General features: G+C 40.4%; 1 protein-coding gene across 8 annotated transcripts in view; it reads right to left on the reverse strand.

The window, feature by feature from the left end:
• The window catches only part of Gabpb1 (GA binding protein transcription factor subunit beta 1), a 69339-nt gene extending 46875 nt beyond the window's left edge, over window positions 1-22464 (reverse strand). For 7 of the 8 annotated variants that reach the window (XM_074065925.1, XM_074065928.1, XM_074065924.1 and 4 more), the window contains exon 1: window positions 22264-22284. The gene's annotated coding sequence lies outside the window, so the exon portion shown is untranslated. Of the gene's footprint in view, window positions 1-22263; window positions 22285-22324 lie in introns of those variants that run through there. The other variant, XM_020183641.2, reaches the window with a different exon arrangement.
• Window positions 22465-26447: the final 3983 nt, after the last annotated feature.

The following is a 26447-nucleotide window of genomic DNA, read 5'->3' on the forward strand; positions in this document are numbered from 1 at the left end:
TTAAGGTATTTTTAAAAGTAAACTATTGGGCTGGTGGAGTGGCTCAAGTAATAGAGTGCCTGCCTAGCAAGCATGAGCCGAGTTCAAACCCCAGTGCTGCCAAAAGAAGAGGGAGAGAGAGAGAGAGAGAGATAAAAAGTAAACTATTACCAGCAAAATGTCTTCTCTTCAGACATAAAATGGTAAAAATTTTTAAATCTCAGGCAAGAATTGCTCAACAGATCTTTTTCATTATCATTCTGTACTCAAATCCTTATTAACATAAACCAGAAAAGAAATACTAAATTTAGGCCAGAAAACACATGAAAAAATGCTCACCATCTCTAGCAATAAAGGAAATGCAAATTAAAACCACGCTAAGATTCCACCTCACCCCTGTTAGAATAGCCATCATCAGCAACACCACCAACAACAGGTGTTGGCGAGGATGCGGGGAAAAAGGAACCCTCTTACACGGTTGGTGGGAATGTAGACTAGTACAACCACTCTGGAAAAAAATTTGGAGGCTACTTAAAAAGCTGGACATCGATCTACCATTTGATCCAGCAATACCACTCTTGGGGATATACCCAAAAGACTGTTACTCCAGAGGCACCTGCACATCCATGTTTATTGCGGCACTATTCACAATAGCCAAGTTATGGAAACAGCCAAGATGCCCCAGCACTGACGAATGGATTAAGAAAATGTGGTATCTATACACAATGGAATTTTATGCAGCCATGAAGAAGAACGAAATGTTATCATTCGCTGGTAAATGGATGGAATTGGAGAACATCATTCTGAGTGAGGTTAGCCTGGCCCAAAAGACCAAAAATCGTATGTTCTCCCTCATATGTGGACATTAGATCAAGGGCAAACACAACAAGGGGATTGGACTATGAGCACATGATAAAAGCGAGAGCACACAAGGGAGGGGTGAGGATAGGTAAGACACCTAAAAAACTAGCTAGCATTTGTTGCCCTTAATGCAGAGAAACTAAAGCAGATACCTTAAAGCAACTGAGGCCAATAGGAAAAGGGGACCAGGAACTAGAGAAAAGGTTAGATCAAAAAGAATTAACCTAGAAGGTAACACCCACGCACAGGAAATCAATGTGAGTCAATGCCCTGTATAGCTATCCATATCTCAACCAGCAAAACCCCTTGTTCCTTCCTATTATTGCTTATACTCTCTCTACAACAAAATTAGAGATAAGGGCAAAATAGTTTCTGCTGGGTATTGGGGGGGTGGGGCGGGAGGGGGTGGAGTGGGTGGTAAGGGAGGGGGTGGGGGCAGGGGGGAGAAATGAACCAAGCCTTGTATGCACATATGAATAATAAAAGAAAAAAAAATAAAAAATAAAAGTTAGGTTTGACAAGTTTCATTTTAATAAAAAAAAAGAAATACTAAATTTATTTGCAAGGCTTGCCATGTACATACTTTGTGTTCCCCTTTTATTTATTTATTTAGTTTTGTTTAGTTTTACCCTAGCCAAGTAAAAATCAAGCAAAAGCAACATAGATAAATTAGGGCCTTAAAAGTCAGATTCTTAACTCACTCAAAAAAGTTTAAATTCCAAATTATTCAGCTGAAGCTTGCTTTAGGCAGCACCAGCATATTGTGACTCCTCACCATTGACTGGCCTTATATGCAGTTACTCCCCAATTTTTCTACATTAAAAGTATTTCATAGGGCTGGGATATAGCTCAGTGGTACAGTGCTTGCCTAGCATGCGTGACGCCCTGGGTTTGATCCCAGCACCAAAAAAGAAAAAAAAGACAAAAAAGTATTTCATGTTCAAAAGTATTTCATGTTCTACTATAATAAACATCCTTAAACTTCAGTTTTATTTATTTTTTTTTTCATTTTTCTTTTATTATTCATATGTGCATACAAGGCTTGGTTTATTTCTCCCCCCTGCCCCCACCCCCTCCCTTACCACCCACTCCACCCCCTCCCGCTCCCCCCCTCAATACCCAGCAGAAACTATTTTGCCCTTATCTCTAATTTTGTTGTAGAGAGAGTATAAGCAATAATAGGAAGGAACAAGGGTTTTTGCTGGTTGAGATAAGGATAGCTATACAGGGCATTGACTCACATTGATTTCCTGTGCGTGGGTGTTACCTTCTAGGTTAATTCTTTTTGATCTAACCTTTTCTCTAGTTCCTGGTCCCCTTTTCCTATTGGCCTCATAAACTTCAGTTTTAAATATTATAATCAAATCTCACCTACCCCAAACTAAAGATCACTTCCTTACTCTAAACTACATTCTTTTTTGAATTTCAGAAAATAAGATGTCATTAAATTAGTACCATACTGATAAGTATTTCCCACATAAGGTATGTATTTATGACACACATCTATTCTTTCACAACATTTTACCTGTACATAGCAGTGTTCATGTTATAACTTCAGTACTGTTCTCCATGAAACCTAAAATATAAGTATCTATAATCCTAAGAATAAAATTATTCACTGATGAGTATTTAATATTTATTCTTTATTTTTACAGTATTGGGGTTTGAACTCAGGGCCTTACACTTGCTATGTAGGTGCTCTACCACTTAAGCCACTCTGCCAGCCCTTTTTGCACTGGTTATTTTTTTTTTATTTTTATTTTTTTATTATTTATATGTGCATACAATGCTTGGATCATTTTGCACTGGCTATTTTTGAGATAGGGTCTCACTTTTGCCTGGGCTGCCTGACAATGTAGTTGGGATGACAGGCCCATTATCACCATGCCTAGCTATTGGTTGAGATGGGGTTTTGGGAACATTTTACCTGGGTTGGCCTCAAACCAGAATCCTCATAATCTTGGCCTCCCAAGTAGCTAGGATTACAGGCTTCAACCACTTTGCCTGGCCTGATGACTATTTAATTCTATGTCTAAAGTTATACCAACACACATTAAACTAAAAAGGAGAATAACAATTTATCAATGAGTGTGTGAAAATTTCCCATGCTTGTGCCAAAACCTAACTGCATTCTCTGATAATGAATGCAATCACCCTCTGTACCTCCCACTCAGCAATCTGGGAGCTTCCTCAAACTCCTCACTGTCTCTCACCTCTACATACAGTTGGTATTAGGGTCTGAATGTCTGAGTCCCCTTCACCCCCCACCCCAAATTCAGATGCTGACTCCTAACCTCAAGGGGATGGTATTAGCAGGTGGGGCCTTTGGGAGGTGATGAGGTCCTGAGGGCTTTGCCTCATGCATGGAATTAGTGCCCTTGTAAAAAGAGGTGCTATGTCCTTCTACCATAAAAGGACACAACAAGAAGGCTCGGTCCATAATCCAGGAAATGGGCCCTCAGGCACAGAATCTGTCAGCACCTTGATCTTGGATTTCTCAGCCTCCAGAACTATCATAAATAAATTTCTGTTACTTATTTTTAATTTAGTTTTTGGTGGTACAAAGGTTTGAACTCAGGATGTCATACTTGCTAAGCAGGCACTCTACCACCTGAGCCACTCTGCCAGCCCTAAATTTCTGTTGCTTATAAGTCACAGTTTATATCACAGCATGCCAAACAGATTAATTGATCACCAAGTCCTCAAAGGTCCACTTTACATGCTTGTCTCTTTATTTTTTCAATAGGCAATATTTTATATAGCCCAAAATTCCAGATTCAGAAATGCATGGATTGAAAAGTCTCAGTGGAAGCATTTACACTACTCACTGCCCTGTCCCTTCAGCCACTCCCCTACCCCCAGCCTCAACAAGTAATCAGCTTTGCTAGTTTCATGGGTATCCTTCCAGTAGGTCTACAATGATCAAAAGATTGCATTACTATGTAACATTGTTTCACGTTGGTCTTTATCACTTAACACCTCTGCAAACTTTTTTCTCCAGATTAGTTCACAGAATTCTCTTTTGTTGTTGTTGTCCCAGGGTCTCACTGGGACAGTGACCCAGACTGACCTCAAACTCAGGATACTGCCTTGGCCTGTAGAGTGCTGTAATTACAGGTATGTACCACCACATACAGCTGCACCATATGCTATTGTACAGATGTGCCTTAGTTTGTTATTCAGTTTCCTCTAGATGGGCAACAGTGCTATTATAAACAACACTGCAATTAGCAACTTTGTAGATCAATTTCATTTAATTTATCTGTGGGATAAATTCCCTCAAGTAGGACTGCTGGGACAAAGGCAAATACAATTGTAGGCCCAGCATGGTGGTGTAGGCCTGTAATTCTTGCTACTTAGGAGGTAGAGAACAAGAGGACAGCAGTTCAAAGCCAGCCTATTTAAAATTTAGCAAGACACCCATCTCAACAAATAACCAGGACACAGTGGTATCTGCCCCAGCTATGTGGAAGCCACAGGCAGGAGGATGACCATCCAAGACCAGCCTGGGTGAAAGGCAAGACCCTATCCAAAAAATAAAAGTAAAAAGTGCAAGATGTAGCTCAAGTAGTAAAGCACCTGCCAAGCACTCATGAGGCTTTGAGTTCAAACCCAAGTACCATCAAAAAAAAAAAAAAAAAGAATAGTAATTTTGAAAGATGTTGCCAGGCAGAGATGGATGCCTGTGTTCCCAGCATTTGGGAGGCTGAGGCAGGAGAATCACAAGTTTGAGGCTAGCCTGGGCTACACAGTGAGACCTTATCTGAAAAAATAAAAATAAAAAACACATTGTTTTTAAATTAGCCTTCTTCTCATTATTCTCTGTTACTGAAAAAGAGGACTGGTTTCTTTCACAACCATTGTTCATTTTGTTATGAAGTTGACCATTACTATTTTAACACGTTTCAGATGGAGATAATTTAATTTTAAAATCTTAAAAGATTCCTGACAAGGCTTGAGTGCCCTCTGATCATCCCTCCCTATCTGTACTCACAAAATCAAATCCTCTATCCAACATTCAAGAGTTATGCACAGTTATCAATTTAGTATTTATCCTGCTAGATCATATGCTTTGTGTTTACATGCATACATATGTACTCTACCCCTAAAATGGGTCTAGGTTTTTCCTTATTTATCATATAGCATAGACTGCTCTACAGTTTATCACTCAATAGTATATACAATTGCTGTGTATATATATATATATATATATATATATATATATATATATATATATATATAGCTATATAGCTATACATTATTCCATAGTATGAATGTATTAATTTGGTCATTTTCCTAGTTATGATTTTTCTTATTTTTCCACTTTTCCACTATATAAACAATCTACAGTGAATGTACTTTTGTACATGCCTCCTTCTATATGCATACAATTGCCCCTCTAGTGCCGAAATAGACTGATTGAGAAAAGCACTTTAAATTTATATGACCGACACCAATTATACTCCCAACAATAGTTCATAATATTTGTTTCCCCACAACAGTCAAACTGAATATTATTAAGCTTTTTAATTTATTGCCTTATGATAGGCAGAAATGCTTTTTGTTTTAATCTGTATCTTTCAAGTTACTGAGACTGCGTATCTTTATCAAATTTTGTTGGTTCCCTGATGTTTCCTCTTCTAAAAATGCCTGTTCATTTTTCCTTACCTACTTTTCCATTTCATTGTCTCTTTGTAGTACAATGTGTATGTTTCTGGTTTGTTACACGTTACAAACACTTCTCCTAGTCTAGTTTCAACTTGTATGCAGTGCGCCCACTTTATCCATGGATTTATTATATGCAGTTTTGACCTAGCAGAGTTAATAAATAAATCAAAAGAAAATTTAAAAACAAAATTTTAAACTCCTAAGCATGCATTTTGCAGCTCAATGGAAGTGGAGAAGCTCTGTTGGGCCTGCGTCATCATCAGTTGTGTTTAAACCATTTTGTGATCTACTGAGTGTTTCCCAGCCCTTCATTTTGTGAAAATCTGTCTCCCAAAAAGCAAATTGGCCCAAAAAGCAAGATAAAAGCAAATGTGCTTAATTGAAGTGATCAAGTGAAAATGTGGAATCTGTTGAAAGGCGGGTGTCTCTAGTGGAAGTTGGGCAGCGTTACAGAAAAATGAATCAAGCATCCTCAGTACTGGAGATAAAGGGTGTGAAATAAGAGCTAATGTTTAGTGAGCAGTATTAATGTGCACAGCAGCAATTCTGTGACAGTAATGTAGCCTGCTACATGTGGTTTCTGGTTACAGATTCTCAGCCCTGCAGTATACATGATGGTACAGGTAAACTTGAGTAAGTTCAGAGGACTGAACTCTACGTTCTGAGCGCTCGCGGGTTTTCCTAAGTGGCGGTGTCCCTGGCATCCCATTCCTGCATGTACCAAGGGTCTACTATATTCTAAACATTATAATTCAGTATTAAGTTGTGATTTGCCCAAAATATCTTTCTAAAATGTACATATACTGTTTTCAAATCACCTATAGAATACACACTGACCCATATGGACTTGAAGTGAAAAACAGTTTAAAGTAGTTGCACATCTACCATTCTTCTTCATAAACGTATATTCCAAATTAGCCTGAAATGTTAATTTCCCTTTTTCTCACCAGGCCTCAGTTCTCAAATGCTTCTCATTGCAGTGGATAAGAGTTTAATGTTTAAAAAGAGGTGTGTTTGTTTGTTTTATTTTGATAAAACACAGCCCATAAATGTAGGCCAACTTCCTCCAGGCCACAACTGAGGACAGGATATTTATCCTCACTGGAAGAAAAACTGGCTGTTTTGAACTTACTGAGAGATGGTATCTCTACTTCCCATGTGGCAACTTCCTACAAGTAACTGTCTATACATTATCTTCACCTAATACACATAATGACTAAAAAACTCCAGTGCACCTCAAACCATGAAGAATCGAACCTGGACCTTACTGCAGCTGCATGACTCACCACTTCCCTCTTGGGTTTATGCTCTAACAACACACTGTCCGTGATGACCCTTACATGCACTGCTCTTTTATATGTTGCTCTGCCTGAGAAGTCGTCCCCTTCTCCAGTTTACCTGACCAAGTGTTACTCTTCTCTCTCCAAAACCCAGTTCAAACATTACCTCCTCCACCAAGCTCCTCTTGATCTCAGCATAAAAAAAAATTTCTCTGTTCTTTCACCATGCCTTGAACAAACTATACTTCCATTATTATATGGATCCCACCATATTGCAAATGATTTCTTTATGTGCTATCCTCTCCCATAAGCCTCAGGAAGCCATTCAGGGTTTATCTTATTCTTACATGTATTTTAGTATCTAGCAGTTTCTAGCATAGCACTTCATAAATGGCTACTAAATTAAACAAGTCCATTCTACTCCAATTTATCAAAAACACTATAAACTCAGGTACTGTGCTGCAAAGCAAGCACAACACCCAAAAACCCTGAAGTGACAATCTGTGAGCAAAACTATTTTACAACATGAAAGAATGTGTTCATTATCTGGTTTTTAAAAACAGGCAAATGATCTAAATACACATTTCTCAAAATAAGATATAGAAATGGTCCACAAGTATATGAAAAAAATTCTCAACATCACTAATTATCAAGGAAATGCAAATCAAACCACAATGAGATATCTCACCTCAGTTAGAATGGTTATTATTAAAAAAATGCTGGCAAGGATAAAGAGAAAGGCGAACTCTTACACACTGCTGGTGGGAATGTAAATTCATAGTGATTATGAGGAAAAAGTATGGAAGTTCCTCAAAAACAAGAACTACCATATCATTCAGCAATCCCACAACTAAGAAAATGAAATCAGTATGTCAGCGAGACAGATGCATTCACATGTTTGTTGCACAACGCACAATAGCCAAGACATGGAATCAGCCAATGTGCCCATCAATGGATGAATGGGTAGAGAAAATGTGTTATATACACAGTGGAATATTATTTAGTCACAAAAAATAATGAAGTTCTGATGTTTGCAGCAACATGGATGCAATTGGAGGAGGACGTTAGGTTAACTGAAAAATTCAGGCCCAGAAAGGCAAACACCTCCTGATCTCACTCAGACATGGAAGCTAAGGTTGATTTCAAAGAATAGGATAGTGGTTGCCAGAAGCTGGGAAGAGTGTGGAGGAGGGAGAAACAGAGAAGGATGGCTGGTGGGTAGAGGAGTACAGATGGATAGGAGAAATGGCATCCCATGTTCTACAGCACAGTAGGATAGATGTGACTGATAACAACTGCATATTTCAAAATAGCTAATAGAGATGATTTTGGGTATTCCCAACACAAAGAAATGATACATGTCTGAGGTAACAGATATGCCAATTATCCTGATCTCATCATTACACATTTTATGCAAGTATTGAAATGCTACACTGCACCCAATAAATATGTAATTACTGGGTCAAATTTTTTAAATGTTAGTAATAATGAAGAGAAAGTGTGGATTATAACAAAAGCAGTCTGTAGTTCAGTGTTTTTCTTTTTTATTTCAGCAGTACATACCATAAATCAGTGCTTTTCAGACTATTAAATCATGACCTGTTACATTAGCAGAATGAAAACATTCTAGTGGGTTAAAGCCAAATTTTAAAAACTATGTCCTTGTATCACTGCTACCATAGATACAAATGTGCACACATGAGCAAAAAACACAGTAATGTGTGTATGTAATCATCATGTTAAATATATTTCTTACTGCGGTCAAAATATAGTATTTTGGAGCTGGAAATTAGCTCAATTTACAGCACTTGCCTAGCATCTGTGAGCCCCTGGGTTCAATCCCCAGCACAGGAAAAAAAAAACCTGAAAGTTCCTTCTGTAGTTGCTATGGATTCAAAGGTTTAAACTAACCAAGACCAAGCAGTGAAGGAATGCTTCTTTGATCATAAATGGCACGTGAAGCACCATCTGGCCCCCACTACCTGTCTCTGCTCACTATCATTCCCAGTAGTCACAGTGCTCTACCCACATGGGTTTTAGCCATTCCTTACCAAGCCAACATGTTCCCACCTTCGGGTCTTGCATACTGTTTCCTCTGCCTCGAAAACAGCACGACATGCTCCCTCGCTCCAGGCTTTTCCTGACCACTTGAAAGTAACAGTCGCATCCACCACTCCATCCCCTTATCTAATTTTGTTTTACTCATTGCCACCTACCACCACTTCACCTGTTTTCAGTGTCCCTCCCTGCAAATGTCAGCTCCAACAAAATAGGGACTTTGTCTTGTTTTATTCATTACTAGAACTCCAGAGATTAGAGCACAGCCTGGCACGGGGCAAGCATTCCTGAACAGACTTGACAGCAGGAAAAAGGAAGAAGGCGAGGAGGAGTGCATGAGCATAGTAAGGCGTAGAGCAAACACCAGCTCAGTGGTGTTCTAGAGTAAGAAATAAGGCTGAAGAAGCAGAAAGTAATATGAAAGGACTGAAAGTCAGGAAGGAAAATGTGTGCTTTGCCCGGCAGACTACTGGGAGTCTTTCAAAGTTCTGAGCAAATGGTGATCATTTAAACATTTATTCAGCCCAGGTCCAATTCACTTTGTTTGGCATAGTGAAGTGCAAAGGTCAACAGCACATGTCCCCTCCTTGGGCTTTCAGTTTAATAGCAATGAGTTTGATAAGTTTTGGGAAAATTGTTATAGTAGCCACGTTCAGGATGGACTCAAGGAAGGAAAATTTAAGTTAGAAAAATGCTGATTGATGAGTATAAAAGGGAAAAAAAAAAAGGAAAAGTATGCATCACAAACAACTTCAAGTATAATGAGGATGAAACTAATGGAAAAACTGGGAGCAGACAGAAGGCTGGGCAATAAATCTAACAGTGATGGAAATTCTTCCACTCTTCCAGTGGAAACATCCAGTAAACCACTGGAGCAACAAACATGGAAAGTACACCCTTGGGATTCATCAGCATAGAGGAGGTAGAGAAAGGGAAGCAGAGGGCCAGGTACAGTGGCTCAAACCTGTAATCATAGCTACTTGATTGGCAGAGATTTGGAGGATCAACATTCAAGGCCAGCTGAAAGTTGGAGGCCAACCTAGGCAAAAATTTTCCATACCATAGTTCAACCAATGGCTAGGTATGGTGATACACACCTGTCATCCCATTTACATGAGAAGCACAAATAGGAGAATCCCAGTCTGGGCCAGTCCATCTCAAAAATAAACTAACACAAAAAGGGCTGGTTGAGTGGGCCAAGTGGTAGAATGCCTACCCAGCAAGGGTGAAGGCCTGAGTTCAACCCCCAAGTACTGCCAAAGACAGGGGATAGGATCACAAAACAACAAACAGAAAAGTAGTAGTCAGAAAGGGAAAACCAGAATGGTATCCTAACATGAAGGAGTGTTAACAGTCTTGGTGAAAATCAACAGTAACACATCTATACTGCCTAAGAAAACTCAGGATGAAGCCAACATTGTTGACAAGAATGTCTCAGGCTGGGGATGACAGAGCACTTGCCTAGTATGCATAAGGGCCTGACTTCGATCCCCAGGCTGCAAAAAAATCTCCTTTGAAACAACAGTATGAATACAATATTCCAAAATTGCAGTAAATTAGGGAATAAGAAGTAAAAGAGCTGAGAGTAGCAATTCTAACTCAGTTCTTAAATGTTTTGAAATAAAGAAGTGAGGAAAGAAAACAAAAAAAGTGAAGCAGACAGCTAGAAAGAATAGGAGTAGTTCATTACAGTTGATGCTCTCCCTCCCCTCCCAAAAAAAATACAGACGTCTATACATTTGAAGGTAGAGAGAAAACACATTAAAAAATAATAAACAAGCCAGTGGTTCATGCCTGTAATCCTAGCTACTTAGGAGGCTGCAATTGGGAGGATCGAGGCTCAAGGCCAACCCAGGCAAGTAATTACTAAGACTCGATCCTTAAAAAAGTAACTAGAGCAAAATGGACTCAAGCAGTAAAGCGCCTGCTTTACAAGCACAAAGCCCTGAGTTCAAACTGCAGTCCCACCAAAGTTCCTCTTTCATTTAACTCACAAAATAAGATGACAAAACTGAGAGTAACTATAGTGACAATGAAAAACAATATGCAAGCTTATACTCTATACTTTTTTCAATAGGGCAGTGGCATCCACTGAGAGTTAAAGAGGAAGAGATAGGAGACATTGGGAAAATATGAGATTAATAAAATAACTGCCCAAAAGTAGCAAGGGCCATTTGGAATTGTTCAGCATAAATTCAGAGTGGCTAAGAAATCTTAATTATTCAACGTTCCCCCCCCCCCATACTGTGACTTGTGGGGAAAGACAAAGGAAATCAGTGATGGAAAGTTTTGACAACAGAGGTCCAGTAAAACTTGAAAGTGGTGACTAATATCAAAATGAAGCATTCAAAATAAGCAAAGTGTGTCTCAGTCCATTTGAACTGCATAAACAAAATGTCATAAATACACAACAGAAATTTCTCACACTTCTAGAAAGTTGAAGATCAAGGTGTTGACAGACTGTGTCTGCCAATGGTCTATGTCTAGACAGCAGCCATTCTGCTATGACCCCCACATGGCAGAATGAGCAAACTGGCTCTCTGGAGTCCTTTAGGTAAGAGTACTAATCTCATTCATCAGGGCTCCACCTTCATGACCTAATCACCTCCCAAAACTACCATCTTGAAGATTTAGATTTCAACATACGAATTTCAGGGGGACGCAAGCATTCAGCTCACAGCACTAAGGGTGAGACTGCGTGGCCCTATGGACTGATTGGACAAAAGGACACAGACCACAATCGCATGGGCAAAGGTCAGCGAGTTCACAAAATCACTCAGGATATGAATTTTTTAACAATTCCCTTACACACCCACGAGTTAAATGTCTCCCATGTGGACATGGAAGTGTAGCAGACACAAGGAGTACAGCAGTCAGAAGGAGCTGCACATCCAAAAGCTTCATCGTGAGATCTGACTAATTATCAAGTCCAGTACTACAATTAATATCATGGCCTAGAGCAAGTAACCGCCTCACTCTCCACATCGTCAGAATGGGACAGTGTGTTAGAAGTATGCTGGTGGCATTATACTTAACGGAGAAAAACCGAAACCACTCCCTCTAAAATCAGGAACCAGACAAGGATGCCCACTATCTCCACTCCTATTCAACATAGTACTGGAATTCCCAGCCAGAGCAATTAGGCAAGAAGAAGGAATAAAAGGAATACAAATAGGTAAAGAAACTGTCAAAATATCCCTATTTGCAGACGACATGATCCTATACCTTAAAGACCCAAAAAACTCTACTCAGAAGCTTCTAGACATCATCAATAGCTACAGCAAGGTAGCAGGATATAAAATCAACATAGAAAAATCATTAGCATTTCTATACACTAACAATGAGCAAACGGAAAAAGAATATATGAAAACAATTCCATTTACAATAGCCTCAAACAAAATCAAATACCTAGGTGTAAACCTAACAAAAGATGTGAAAGACCTCTACAAGGAAAACTATACACTTCTGAAGAAAGAGATTGAGGAAGACTATAGAAAGTGGAGAGATCTCCCATGCTCATGGATTGGTAGAATCAACATAGTAAAAATGTCGATACTCCCAAAAGTAATCTACATGTTTAATGCAATTCCCATCAAAATTCCAATGACATTCATTAAAGAGATTGAAAAATCTACTGTGAAATTTATATGGAAACACAAGAGGCCACGAATAGCCAAGGCAATACTCAGTCAAAAGAACAATGCAGGAGGTATCACAATACCTGACTTCAAACTATATTACAAAGCAATAACAATAAAAACAGCATGGTACTGGCACAAAAACAGACATGAAGACCAGTGGAACAGAAAAGAGGACCCAGATATGAAGCCACACAACTATAACCAACTTGTCTTTGACAAAGGAGCTAAAAATATACAATGGAGAAATAGCAGCCTCTTCAACAAAAACTGCTGGAAAAATTGGCTAGCAGTCTGCAAAAAACTGAAACTAGATCCATGTATATCACCCTATACCAAGATTAACTCAAAATGGATCAAGGATCTTAATATCAGACCCCAAACTCTTAAGTTGATACAGGAAAGAGCAGGAAATACTCTGGAGTTAGTAGGTATAGGTAAGAACTTTCTCAATGAAACCCCAGCAGCACAACAACTAAGAGATAGCATAGATAAATGGGACCTCATAAAACTAAAAAGCTTCCATTCATCAAAAGAAATGGTCTCTAAACTGAAGAGAACACCCACAGAGTGGGAGAAAATATTTGCCAACTATACATCAGACAAAGGACTGATAACCAGAATATACAGGGAACTTAAAAAACTGAATTCTCCCAAAACTAATGAACCAATAAAGAAATGGGCACGTGAACTAAACAGAACTTTCTCAAAAGAAGAAATTCAAATGGCCAGAAAACACATGAAAAAATGCTCACCATCTCTAGCAATAAAGGAAATGCAAATTAAAACCACGCTAAGATTCCACCTCACCCCTGTTAGAATAGCCATCATCAGCAACACCACCAACAACAGGTGTTGGCGAGGATGCGGGGAAAAAGGAACCCTCTTACACTGTTGGTGGGAATGTAGACTAGTACAACCACTCTGGAAAAAAATTTGGAGGCTACTTAAAAAGCTGGACATCGATCTACCATTTGATCCAGCAATACCACTCTTGGGGATATACCCAAAAGACTGTTACCCAGAGGCACCTGCACATCCATGTTTATTGCAGCACTATTCACAATAGCCAAGTTATGGAAACAGCCAAGATGCCCCAGCACTGATGAATGGATTAAGAAAATGTGGTATCTATACACAATGGAATTTTATGCAGCCATGAAGAAGAACGAAATGTTATCATTCGCTGGTAAATGGATGGAATTGGAGAACATCATTCTGAGTGAGGTTAGCCTGGCCCAAAAGACCAAAAATCGTATGTTCTCCCTCATATGTGGACATTAGATCAAGGGCAAACACAAGGGGATTGGACTATGAGCACATGATAAAAGCGAGAGCACACAAGGAAGGGGTGAGGATAGGTAAGACACCTAAAAAACTAGCTAGCATTTGTTGCCCTTAATGCAGAGAAACTAAAGCAGATACCTTAAAGCAACTGAGGCCAATAGGAAAAGGGGAACAGGTACTAGAGAAAAGGTTACATCAAAAAGAATTAACCTAGAAGGTAACACCCACGCACAGGAAATCAATGTGAGTCAATGCCCTGTATAGCTATCCTTATCTCAACCAGCAAAGACCCTTGTTCCTTCCTATTATTGCTTATACTCTCTATACAACAAAATTAGAAATAAGGGCAAAATAGTTTCTGCTGGGTATTGAGGGGGGGAGAGGGAGGGGGTGGAGTGGGTGGTAAGGGAGGGGGTGGGGGCAGGGGGGAGAAATGAACCAAGCCTTGTATGCACATATGAATAATAAAAGAAAAATGAAAAAAAAAAAGTATGCTGGTGGACCCAACCTCCTTTAAAAAATCACTACTATAGTAAACCACCACACAAGTATGTAATCCCTCAAGTGTAGTAACACAGAAGTAAGCTAACTTCATTCAAGGAACACTAAGACTGTTCTAAATAAAAAAAAGAAAAAATAGTTTACATTAATAGAATCAGTGTCTATGGAAAAAATAAAAACACAGTACCAGTGGGTTCAACGTGATTTTCAATCAAATGAAACAGAAGTGGATATTTTCCATTTTATTTACTTATTAAGTTTATTTAGTGTCTCACTATGGAGACCAGGTTGGCCTCACCCTCCCCAGTACTGGGATTACAGGTCTTAGCCACCACCATGGCTTATTTATAGCTTTTTATTTATTTGTCTATTTATTTATTTGGAGGCACTGGGGCTTGAACTCAAGGTTTCCCCCTTGCTAGACAGGTGCTCTACCACTTGAGCCACTCCACCAGACTTATTTGTGTTGGGTTATTTTCCAGACAGGGTCTCTCAAACAATTTATCTAGGCTGGCCTCAACCGTGATCCTGCTGAGCTCTGTCTCCTGAGTAGCTAGGATTATAGGCATGAGCAGCAGCACCCAGCATATAGATTTTATTTTTTAACTTATCATTCACTATAAAGCTGCAATGTATATCATGAAAAAAATGAAAATAAAATGGGACTTGAAACTGAGTAAATGATCTACAAGCTTGTTTCTTTTTCTTTTTGAAACAGGGTCTTGCTTTGCAGCCTAGGCTGACCTCCAGCTTTTGATCCTCCTGCCTCAGTCTCTGAAGTACTGGGATTGCAGGCATGACCCACAATGCTCAGCTTGTTCTACAGGTTGTTTTCCTTTTCTTTTCTTTTTTGGAAGTACTAGGGTTTGAACTGAGGGCCTCATGCTTGCTAGGCAGGCACTCTACCACTCGAGCCACTCCACAAGCCCTGTTGTGTGTTAGTTTTTCAAGACAGGGTCTGGTGAACTATATGCCCAAGGCTGGCTTCAAACGGCGATCCTCCTGATCTCTGCCTTCCAAGTAGCTAAGATTACAGGCATGAGCCACTGGTGCCTGGCTTCTATGGGTTTCCTTCATTTTTCCAAAATGAAGGAAAAAAAAAAAAACCTACTCTGAAATTCTAAATAACTCATCTGGTGGTAAAATCCTACCTGAACTAACATGAAGCTATTTCAGGATCATCCCATTTGGCCTCAATGTTCATACATTTTACTAGAGAAATAGTAATGTGTTTGAAGCTGGGCATGCTAGTACACAGCTATAGTCTTAACACTCCAGAAGCTTTATTAGGAAGATCATGAATTTGAGGCCAGCCTGAGCTACATTATTGCAAAATCCTGCCACAAAAAAGGAAAAAGAAAAGAAATAGTAATATTTGAAGAAGGACACTGCATTGGACTCTTTTGGAAGGGTACATAACATTTCCTTGCTTATATCCAAAAAATTCTTAATTCCAAAACTATTAGATCCCAAGGGTTTTGAATACTGAACTGAGATCCTATAATGATTGCTAACATTTTCTGAGCTTTTAATTATGTGTCAACACTGATGTAATCACTTTGTATGTACAATTCATTTAATCTCCTATTTTGCAAAGGAGAAAACTGAGGCACAGAGAGATTAAGTAAATTGGCTAAAATCATATACCTACAGAGAAAATAACTGAAACGAATACAGTATTATACACATAAGATGAAGAAAACACAACAAAATAGCTGGTTATGGTTAAGTGATAGTCTTCTCTAATCAGTTAACACACTACTTCTAGAATGGTAAGGAATCACACTTAAAAAATAGAAAACACTTCATACACTTATAAATTCTCAGTATGTACAATTCCCACGTCAATATGCATAAACTGAATAATATAAAGAAGATATTCCTGGCTGGGAGCCTGTGGCTCACGCCTATAATCCTAACTACTCAGGGAGGCAGAGATCAGGAGGATCACAGTTCGAAGCCAGCCCTGGGCAAATAGTTCCAGAGATTCTATCTTGATAAAAACATCAAAAGAGAAAAACCCATGGAGTGACCTGAGTGATAAGAGCTCCTGCCCAGCAAGTGTGAGGCCCTGAGTTCAAACTCCATTGCTGCAATAAAAAAAAAATAGATACTCCTTAGCTTGCTTGAGTATCTTTAATTTTGTATTAAAAAGTAACATCTTAATATCTTTTTAATTGTTAAGTAATACACAATAATTCACATTTATGGTAGAGGAAAACTTGAATAAGCACATAGAAAATAATCACCTATAGAGGTAACTTACAGAAATAGAAATCACCTATAGAAATGTACTTATAGAAATAACCACTTAACAAGTTGACATATATTCTTCCATGAGTCAAAATACTTCTTTTATTAAAATGGAATTCTGTTTTTATTTATTTATTTATTTTTGCAGTACTGGGGTTTGAACTCAGGGAGTATACCTTGAGCTACTCCAGCAGCCCTTTTCTTGTGATGGGTTTTTTGAGATAAGACTCTCATCTACTTGCCTGGGCTAGCTTCAAACCACAATCCTCCTGATTTCTGTAGAATTATAGGTGTGAGCCAGCAGCGCATGGATGGAATCCTGTTTTTAAATCTACTTTTTCCACTCACATATACCAAGACATCTTTTCATATATTTACATTCTTTTAACACCATCACTTTTAATGGTTGGGTAGGCAGTGCCCTTAGGATTACTGCACAATCTTCAGGGTGTTTACAATTTTATAGCACAGCTATCAGGAGTACTGGTTGCAGTCACGGTGGCTACATCCAAAGTCTTGGTTCTTCTAGTTATTAATTCAACTACTCATTTCTCTATGCCTCAGTACTGTCTTCTGAAAAATAAGAGTAGGCCCCACTTCCACTTCACATGACTACTGTGGGAGGGTTAAATGTGTTCATACACAGCCTTTTTGTTTCTTTTTGGTACTGGGGATTGAACCAAGAGCCTCAAGCCTGCTAGGCACCACTAAGCACATGCTCTACCACCAAGCTACATATAACATCTTCCCTCCCATCCACCAGTGCACGGCTGTTATTGTCAATAATATTACAGCACTGATTAAAGCCCTTTATCAAATAACCCTCTCAATATTCATTTCTTCCTAACCAAAAAGGTGAAAACTATGATCCAATTAAGCTCAACTGTTTCAATTGGCCTTTGCTCTTCTTCCATGGACCTGCAAATCTAGAAATATTCCATAAAATCTCAGTTTACTGGGAACTTGAGGGCATTTTCCCCAAATCCTCCTCCAGCACATCAACTCCTCTACCCTGGAAGCCCTACTGTCTGTGACCGGGGATAGTCTACCAACCAAAACAATCCATTTTTAATTTTTTTTACAAGTTTTACCAAGGATTTATTTTAGTATAACAGGATAAAGCAGGGAGAAGTGGGGAGAAAAAAAACATTTCCCACTTCCCACATGGGAGTATAGACTCCTCCATTTTTAATTTTGAGGAAATTCCTTTTGGAAGAAAGGTAAAATCTGCCTCTATTTTCCACCCATTAATCCTAGTTCTTTCTGGTTAGGTCAAACCAGATCCTTCTGTGTATCAGACTTCCAAATACTTAAAGGCAGCCGTCATTTAAGGAGCATCTCTTCTTTAGGTCAAATATCCCATGTTTTCAGCATTTCCTCATTTCTTTTCTCTGTGATTAAGTCCTTGGGATATGCTCTACAGTTCAGTGATTTTTCAACTTAGATGTCTTGAGAGCTTGAAAAAATACAGAGGACCAGGTCCTATCCTACTTAAGCTTAGGTCTGTTTTGTTTTGTTTCTTTAATTAGCTCCTCAGGTGATTCTGATATGAAGTTTGAAAACAGATGCAAGGTCCCACTCACAACAGTATGCTCACACTTGTAATCCTAGCTACTCAGGAGGCAGATATCAGGAGGATCAAGGTTCCAAGTCAGCCCTGGGCAAAGAGTTCCTGAGACCCTACCTCAAAAAACCTCATCACAAGAAAGGGCTTGCCTAGCAAACATTGGGCCCTGAGTTCAAACCCAAGTGTCACCAAAAAGGAAAAAATAAGGAAGCTGACATAGGCCTGGCACAGAAGCTCTCATCTACTTGGGAGGCCTAAAAAGGAAACTTATAGTCCAGACCTGTCCTGGATAAAAACTGCAAAACCCACCTGGAAAATATGCAAGTGCAAAAAAAAAAAAAAAAAAAAAAAGGCTGGAGGCATGGTTTGAGTGGTAGAGCGCATGCCTAGCAAGTACAAGGCCCTGAGTTCAAACCCCAGACTAACAACTTGGTGTTCTACCAACTTGAAAGTTATTTCTTTAAAAATTATACAAGTGTTGCTTCATACTAAATGTACAGTTAAAATGATCAAAACTTTCTTACATTCTGTTTGTACATTAGCATTTGGGCCCTAACTGCCAATTATTCCTAAGTAAAAGGAACTACGTCTCTCAAGAGCTTTAATTTCTGTATATAAATTTATTAATGGTCCTGCCTATGGATTTACCTTTAGTGGTGAAATCACTTCAAGTCTAAGCCTCTACACTTACATCATGAACATACTCAGCCGGAATAAATGTGTACTAGCCTATGAAGAAACTTATGCTGACTGCATCAAACCAGCCTTAGTGCATGGCACTGCAGTATCAACATTGTAATGAAATACACAGGCCCTCAAATTAATTTTATCAGGCATTACTCTTTTAGAAAGTATGATGCTTACAAACATCTGCAGAAAAGTATGAGTTCTCAAGTAGATACATCAGTGCTATAGAAAAGCCATGGGGTCAAAGGAATGATACTCACTAAAAATCTAGCCACCTTAGTAAGGTGACAGAGTTTATAATTTATATTTTATACAGGACTAGAAGAGAGGAACTCAAAGGTTCCTAACAAACACATACACACACACACAAAAGGATGTTAAAGGAAACAGAAATGTTAATTACCTCGATTTGACCATTACACATGGTACACACGTATGAAACAATCACACTACACCCCATAAATATGTACAGTTATCTGCCAATTCAAAAAAAAAAAAAAAAAACTAGGCTGGGTATAGTAACACACACTGCAAACCCAGCTTCTCAGGAGGCAGAGACAATCTCAGACTGAGGCCAACCTGGGAAAACCACAAGACCCTACTTGAAAAATAAACTAAAAGGAAAGGGTTCAAGTGGTGGAACACTTGCCTGGCAAGCACAAGGCAGAGTTCAAACACAAGTACTCAAAAATTAAATAAATCAAAAAAAAACTTTAGAAAGAAAACTGTTTCCTTGAAGTCCTTGTTTGGGTTAACGTTTGTAAAGTGAAAAAAAGATGGAGCCCATCAGTGACTTCATCCACACTTAGGCTACTTGCAAAGGGAAATCTGTTAAGGCTACAAAAACCAACTTATGATTCAAAATTTCTTAATGACACATTCACTTTACCTGTTACCTGACACTGTACTTGAGGGGAGCCCATTCTACTGGAGATGTGGCCCATTATAAAGATGTTTTTTAAATGCCAGGGGAAAAAAACAAACTAAAAACCAAGTAAGATTTAACCGAGATCCAATCCATTTTCATGTGAACAGCAAATATTAAAAATACCCCCAGCATTTTTTAACAATTACACGAACAATTACATGAAGAATGACCAGATGCTTCCTGTTGATGGAACAGCAGAGAACTACAGACTGGCAAGTTCAGACTAGAGTTCACACAAACAATTGGAAACAAATTTAGCTTCCTCTCAAAACCACACAGTGTAAGCTTAAATTTTTACACGTAACTGTCCCCCCACCTAGGAAACCCAGGGTGATTCAGAAAGACTGAGAACAGAAAGGATACACACATGCAAACTATTATATGTTTCACAAAAGGATTCACTGCAGGATTCCTTTCAAATCTGGAGTTCAAACAAGTGCTTTGAAAGTATCCTGTCTTCAAAGATTTACGTTTACACACAAATCTTTACAAGTTCGTCTAAGGTGGAATTCATTTGTGTAATCATTAAACATATATATTGGCATTTAAAATGAACTTTCATTTTAAATACCTAGAATATTTCCAAATGTTCTCTAGTCTCTAGGATCACAGATTATGTAATCTTTATGTTGCTTATGCACTTAAATCCTAATTTTTATAAAGTTAGAACCCAAGGAAAAAAATACAGGAATTCTTCTTACTTGTATTTTAAGTGTGTCTTGCAAAATATCCTGATTTGACTTACATGGTGAATACAGGATAGGGATGGCACATTTATGTATTTAAATTAAAAAAAAAAAAAAACCGCATCAGTGTACAGTTTTCCAGAGGTTGCATGGCATGGTATCACAAAGCTGAATGTAGGTATAAGAATCGAACTATCTTCTGCTAAATCACATTTTAATAAGATATACACAGGGGGCTAAGGTAGGAGGATCATGAGTGGTAGGCCATCCTGGGCCTGTTTTTGAGATGCCCCATCAAAAAAAAATTTGCACAAACGCAAAACAATGTTATCCTGCCTAATACGTCATTCATTCGTGTGAACATGCCATCGACTTGTTTTAAAAACAAAAAACAAAACAAAACAAAAAAAACTACTGGAGCCGGGTACCCGTGGCTTTCGCCTGTAATCCTAGCTACTCAAGAGGCAGAGATCAGGAGGATCACTGTTGCAGCCGAGCCCGAACAAATAGTTCCCGAGACGCTGTCTGAAAAAAAAACACATCACAAGAAAGGGCTGGCGGAATGGCTCAAGGTGTAGACCCCGAGTTCAAGCCCCGGTAACAACAACAAAAATACTGGATACATAAGTCTTTTCAGTTTCCTTAAATCAAAAGTCTGACCCTGAAAGTGGAAGTGTCAAAAAGTACCAGTAAGAACAAATTTCCACCAAGCTGGGTGGGTCTTCACGCGAGAAAAACTATCTGCAAAAAAACCCAAAAAACAAAAAAAACTTCACTACTAATATCTACATGATAAACTCGGGTGCACTTGAAATCCTGCGCCCTTTGCAGACCACCGCAAACCTTTTTGCAGGTTAAAAAAAAAATGCTATTTCTGAAAGCAACTTGCCGGGGCTGAAACAGCACCCCGGTGTCCGGAGAGAGAACCTCCAGGTCCTCGCACAGGACGGAGACCCCGCGCAGAGGGCAGATGCGTGCTCTCCACGTCCAATCAGGCTCAATGCCTGAGAGCGCACGGAAACAAGCCCAAAGTGGGGACACGCACAAAGCAGGCCTGGGTCACTCCTGGGTTTCAGTTTTCGCCATGCACCCCAGAGGCGAGGCACGCTGATTCAACACAGTTGTGGAGAGAGAGAGAGAAGAGCGAGCTTCAATCCAACGCACTTAACACACACTGATTTAACTATGCCCAGCCAGACACGGCCTGGCAAGATTCCCAACTTCTTTCCCGAAGCCGAGGTCCCAGCGGCGAAGTCTCCGGGGCAAAAGTCCTGGGCATCCACAATGGCAGGCTTCGTCCCCGCACCCCGGCTGTCGCCAAGGCGGGAAAAGACTGGTCACAGCTGGGCAGTCCCGTTAACCCTGGTGTAAGCCGGCCGCTCCCAACGCGATCCGAGCGCCTCCTGGGTTCGCGGGCCCGAGCAGCACAGCGCGCCCAGGGCCGGCGCTTCCCGCTCCGCGGGGCCCGGCGGAGCCGTCAGGCCGCCCAGACAAAGGGGCCGCGGGCGGCGGGAACCGGGCCGCGTCGGCCTCCTTCCCGCTCCCGCCGCCACTCGGAGCCCACAGGGTCCCCGCCGCCCCCGCGGGGCTCCCGCTCGCTCGGGACCTGCCCGGCGTGTGAAGGCCGCGGCGCGCCGAGACCGAGGAGGGGGCGGCGGCCGCCACCATGTCTGCCCGCCCCTCCCCAGAAGCCGGGTGCCCGGCGGACAAAGCACGGCGGCGGCGCGGGCGGAGCGGGCGCCCAGGCCGACCCCGCCGACCCCCGCGAAATAAGCGGGGCCAGGAGCCCCGGAAACCCGGCGCCTTAATGCAATAAACAGGAAATCGCGGGGATGATCTGGGTTCCGGGGGAAGTGGAATTATTTTTTACCAGCGAAGAGATCAACTTCCACATCCGGTGGTAACAGGGCCCTACACAGACCCGCACTGACCTGGAAAAGCTTCGGGAGCGGCGGCGGGGGAGCAGTAGGAGGAGGTGCGGAGACCCGAGGCGCCTCGTACCCGGCTGGGCTGACGCGGCCCCGCTACACACGAAGCGCTTCAGCTGCACGGGGCGCTATTTTCCGAAAATGCCGCGTCTGGTCGGCGCCCAAAATCCCCACCGAAAAGTCCCCCGTGCTCCGCGCGGAGGGACACATGGTGTGCGCGTGAGTCAAGCTCCCAGCATCCCTCCCGGACCCGGCCCTCCTCGGCCCCTCGCTCGCGGCCTCTCCGCCCCTGCCCTCGCGAGCAAGAGCTCGCTGCCACCCACTCCCCGACCCCGTTCTAGAGGGAGGAAGGGATGTGTGGGGAGTTTCTGGGTTTTTTTTTTTTTTTTTTATTTTAACAGAAGGGAGGAAACGATGCCGCTGTTAGCGTTCGACCACACAAAGAAGGCGGCGGAATGATCCACTCTGGGCGACCGCAAGTCCCGGCTCGGCCGGCGCCTGCGCGGCACGGGGTGGGAGCCGTGGCGCGCCATGTGCGCGGCGGAGGTGTTCGGCCACGCCGCGCCCAGCGGCCGCCTCCTTGTCCGGAGGGGTTGGCAAGCTAGTGCTTGTGCCATCCTTCGCCGCCCGCCGACGAGAGGCACGGGGCTGCAGAAGGCTTGAAGGTGAAACTTGAATCTCGGGCGGCCGAAGAGCAACCAGGTGCTAGGATTTATTTACCTCCAAGTGGCCCCAAATTGAACTACTGAAGTGCCTGAGGCGGCGGGGGGAGGGGGGGACCCAAGGATGTACCCCCCTTAACTTCGCAGAAAAAGGTCAGGTTTATGGCGGAGATGCACCTGTTTCTGTAGCTTTTATTAAAGTTCTAATGGCGGTCTTATATACTTAGTAGACCCTCAATAACTGCTCACTAGATTTCCTGGGATTGCTGTCACCTCTGAGGTACAGATCTGGTTTTCCGTGTGTGAAATTTGTCAAGATTATTGGGTTGTATCTTATTTTTAAAGTAGCAAGGTTTTTTGGAGATGGTGATTTACGAAGGAAAAGTCTTACAAATTTACCTGTTACTTTCAGGGTAATCACATTGATATGTTTTAACAGGGGAGCCTGACCTACTAACCGTGGGACTTTTTGGTATCCTGTGGCTGTCTAGGAAATGAGAATATCTGAGACAGCCTCGAGAGTTTAATCCAGGAAGTGAAATCCGTATTGCCCACTGATTGTGTGTGGCCTCAGATAAGTAATCTGTCTCCACTTACCCTTTTATAATAACCATGCTGCAAAAATTTGTAGTATTTGTGTAGCTTATTAAATAGCTAAAATAGGTTAAGTGGTATAGGAGCCATAGTCTGTTTTCTTTTTATTTGGTATTTCATTAGAATGATTTTAAGTAAAGACTTTGTTTGGCTTAATTTGCATTTTTGACAGGTGACTTAAAATTCCAAGGCAACCAAAAGAGTTTGGAGAAAACAGTCATCTGTGAGAGAGTAATAACTTGAACTGATTTAATGACAAATAGGAATGAATTTGATGCTTTTCTTTAACATTGAGTAGACATTGAGCTAATGATTCTGCAGAATTCTCACCCCCATTGATCTCATGCTGTAAAATGTAAAGTAAATTCACTTCATCAGTGGTATGATGAGGAGAAACTGCTGAAATATCATAGGGGAAAATCCTTTACTAACCTAAAGATGTTCCTGTAGAGGTCTAGTTGTGGTAGCCTTACCTAAATGCCATGCACAGAAATTAGCTTCCGAGAGGCAGTAGGAAACCATTGAATGGGTGTTTTGGGTTTTGTTTTGTTTTGTTTTAATGTTTTTTTTGGTGGGACTACAGTTTAACTCAGGGCTTCCTGCTTGCAAAGCAGATGCTCTACCAGTTGAGCCACACCTCCAGTACTTTTTGCTCTGGTTATTGGAGATAGGGTCTCAAGAACAGTTTGCCAGGGCTGACCTTGAACCTTGATCCTCTTAAGTACCTAGGATTATAGACATGAGCCACCTCTACCCAGTATGTTGAATGGTTTTTAAGTAAGAGTTTTATACAATTTTATTTGCATTTTTGCTAGGTGACTTACACAAAAATTCAAGACGAGGGAAACAATTTAGAGAACAATCATCTGTGATAAAATAGTGACTTGAATAAGGTAATGGCAAATAGGAGTGACGAAGATGACCAAAATGATTATGGAGAGTTGGAGGTTTGCTTGGTCAAGGGAATGAATGAGAGGGAGAGGTCAAAGGTGCCTCCTACTTTTTTTTTTGTATGTCAGTGGAGCAACTAGGAGGATGGTAATGTCTTCACTGAGATAGAAACAAGGGAAGAGGAATATGTTAGGGAAGGATGAAGGTTCTATTTTGATCATATATAGCCTATAAATCAATGAAACAGATATGTCTAGTCAGCAATTGGGTTTTCATTCACTCAACATTTGTTAGAAGAGCACCCACTGTATGCCTGACACTGTTCTACACACTGGAATAGATAAAGCACCAATAAGACAAACATGGTTCCCAATCTTGTTTCCAGTGAGGGAGGAAAAAAACTACTCCCAAGTCTTAGAAACAAAGATGATGAAAAATAATGCTCCGTAATAAGTTCACAAAGAAAGTAAAAGGGTAATTGGATGAAGTATTTCTCTGAACATGAGAGCAGATAAAATTTTAATACTTGGTCAGTAATAGCCAGAGAAAATAACAGGATAAAGACCTTAAAGTAAGAAGGAATTTGTTGTATTTAAGGAACAGTGGAAAGGTCAGTGTGGATGAAGTCTGCAATCTTGGTGAGATCAAGCCATTGAAGGGTTTTAAGGAATAGAGTAAAATACACTACAATGGTAGCAGTAAAGATAGAAAAGACAGATGTATCCAAGATCTATTTGTGATTAGACCTGACTTGTCCTGTTCATGAATCAAATATGAAGAGTGAAGGAAAGAGGAATCAGTAGTGATACCTAGGTTTTGAGCAATGTCTTCTAGGCCAGCACTGTCCAATAGAAATGCAGCACAAGCTACACATAAATTTTTATAGTAGCCACATTTAAAGAGTTAAAAGAATTGTGAAATTAATTTTAATGGCCTATTTAGTAGCTCAGAACATCCCTATATTATTTCATATGCAGTTGATATAAAAGTATGTTATTAAATATTTTTAATATTTTGCATTATTTTCCTCATTACTGTTTGAGACCTGGTGTATATTTTATACTTAAAGCATTTTTCAATTCTTGATTTCACAAAATTTACAGTTGAAAAATAGATTCATGTAACTGGTTTCAAATATGCTGAAAAGTTTTGTGATAATTGAATCATGTCTGGTTTTTAATTGAATTTTAATTGAAATTAAATTTAAGTTAAGATTAAATTTTCAATTCCTTAAGTAGCCACTTTTCAGGTGGAGGTACTTGGACAGTGCAGTCTAGTAAACAGAAGTGTAGAAAGTCAGACTTAAAGAGTTATTTGGAAGGCCTGGGATGTGGCTCAGTGGTAGAGCAATTGCCTAGCAAGCAGAAGGCCCTGGGTTTAATCGCCAGCAAAAAATGGAAAAAGTTGTTTGGAACCAGACCAGAGAGAGAATAACAGGATTATTGGATGCCAACCTAGGGATTTTACCCAAGGGACAGGTGAACAATGGCTGATTTTTGAGCCAAGGAGTGGCAGCTTCATGTTTAAGGTCAGAAAGAGGCCACTAGGTGGCCATCTGGTGACTCAGGATCAAGAGCAACCCTTCAGTTGCTTTTACATCACCTCAGCGGACTCAAAAGTTTTAACTTTTGTCAGTGCTCTGGAACAGTGCCACCAAGAGTCTGCTCCATGGGCCACAGCCAGTCTACAGACCCCTTGTTACTGGTCCATGACCAGGCACTTAGAGAAAATGAAAGTAAGAACTTAGAAACTTAACAGCAGTCTAACAGACTGATTTAATGACTATAAATCGAATAAAAATTTGAAGATTGTGTCCTATGTGGTTTTGCTTTATTTCCCTTTTCTAGTAACTTTCATCATGTTTTATAAAAGTATCCTCTTTTACTACATAATTTTTGAAAACCTACTGTAAAAGTGTTCATATGAAATGAGTCCAAAGGACCAAATTCCCGGAACTCTTAGCTAAATCCAAATGCTTC

The sequence above is a fragment of the Castor canadensis genome, chromosome 2 (assembly GCF_047511655.1).
Source record: "Castor canadensis chromosome 2, mCasCan1.hap1v2, whole genome shotgun sequence".
NCBI classification, from domain to species: domain Eukaryota; kingdom Metazoa; phylum Chordata; class Mammalia; order Rodentia; family Castoridae; genus Castor; species Castor canadensis.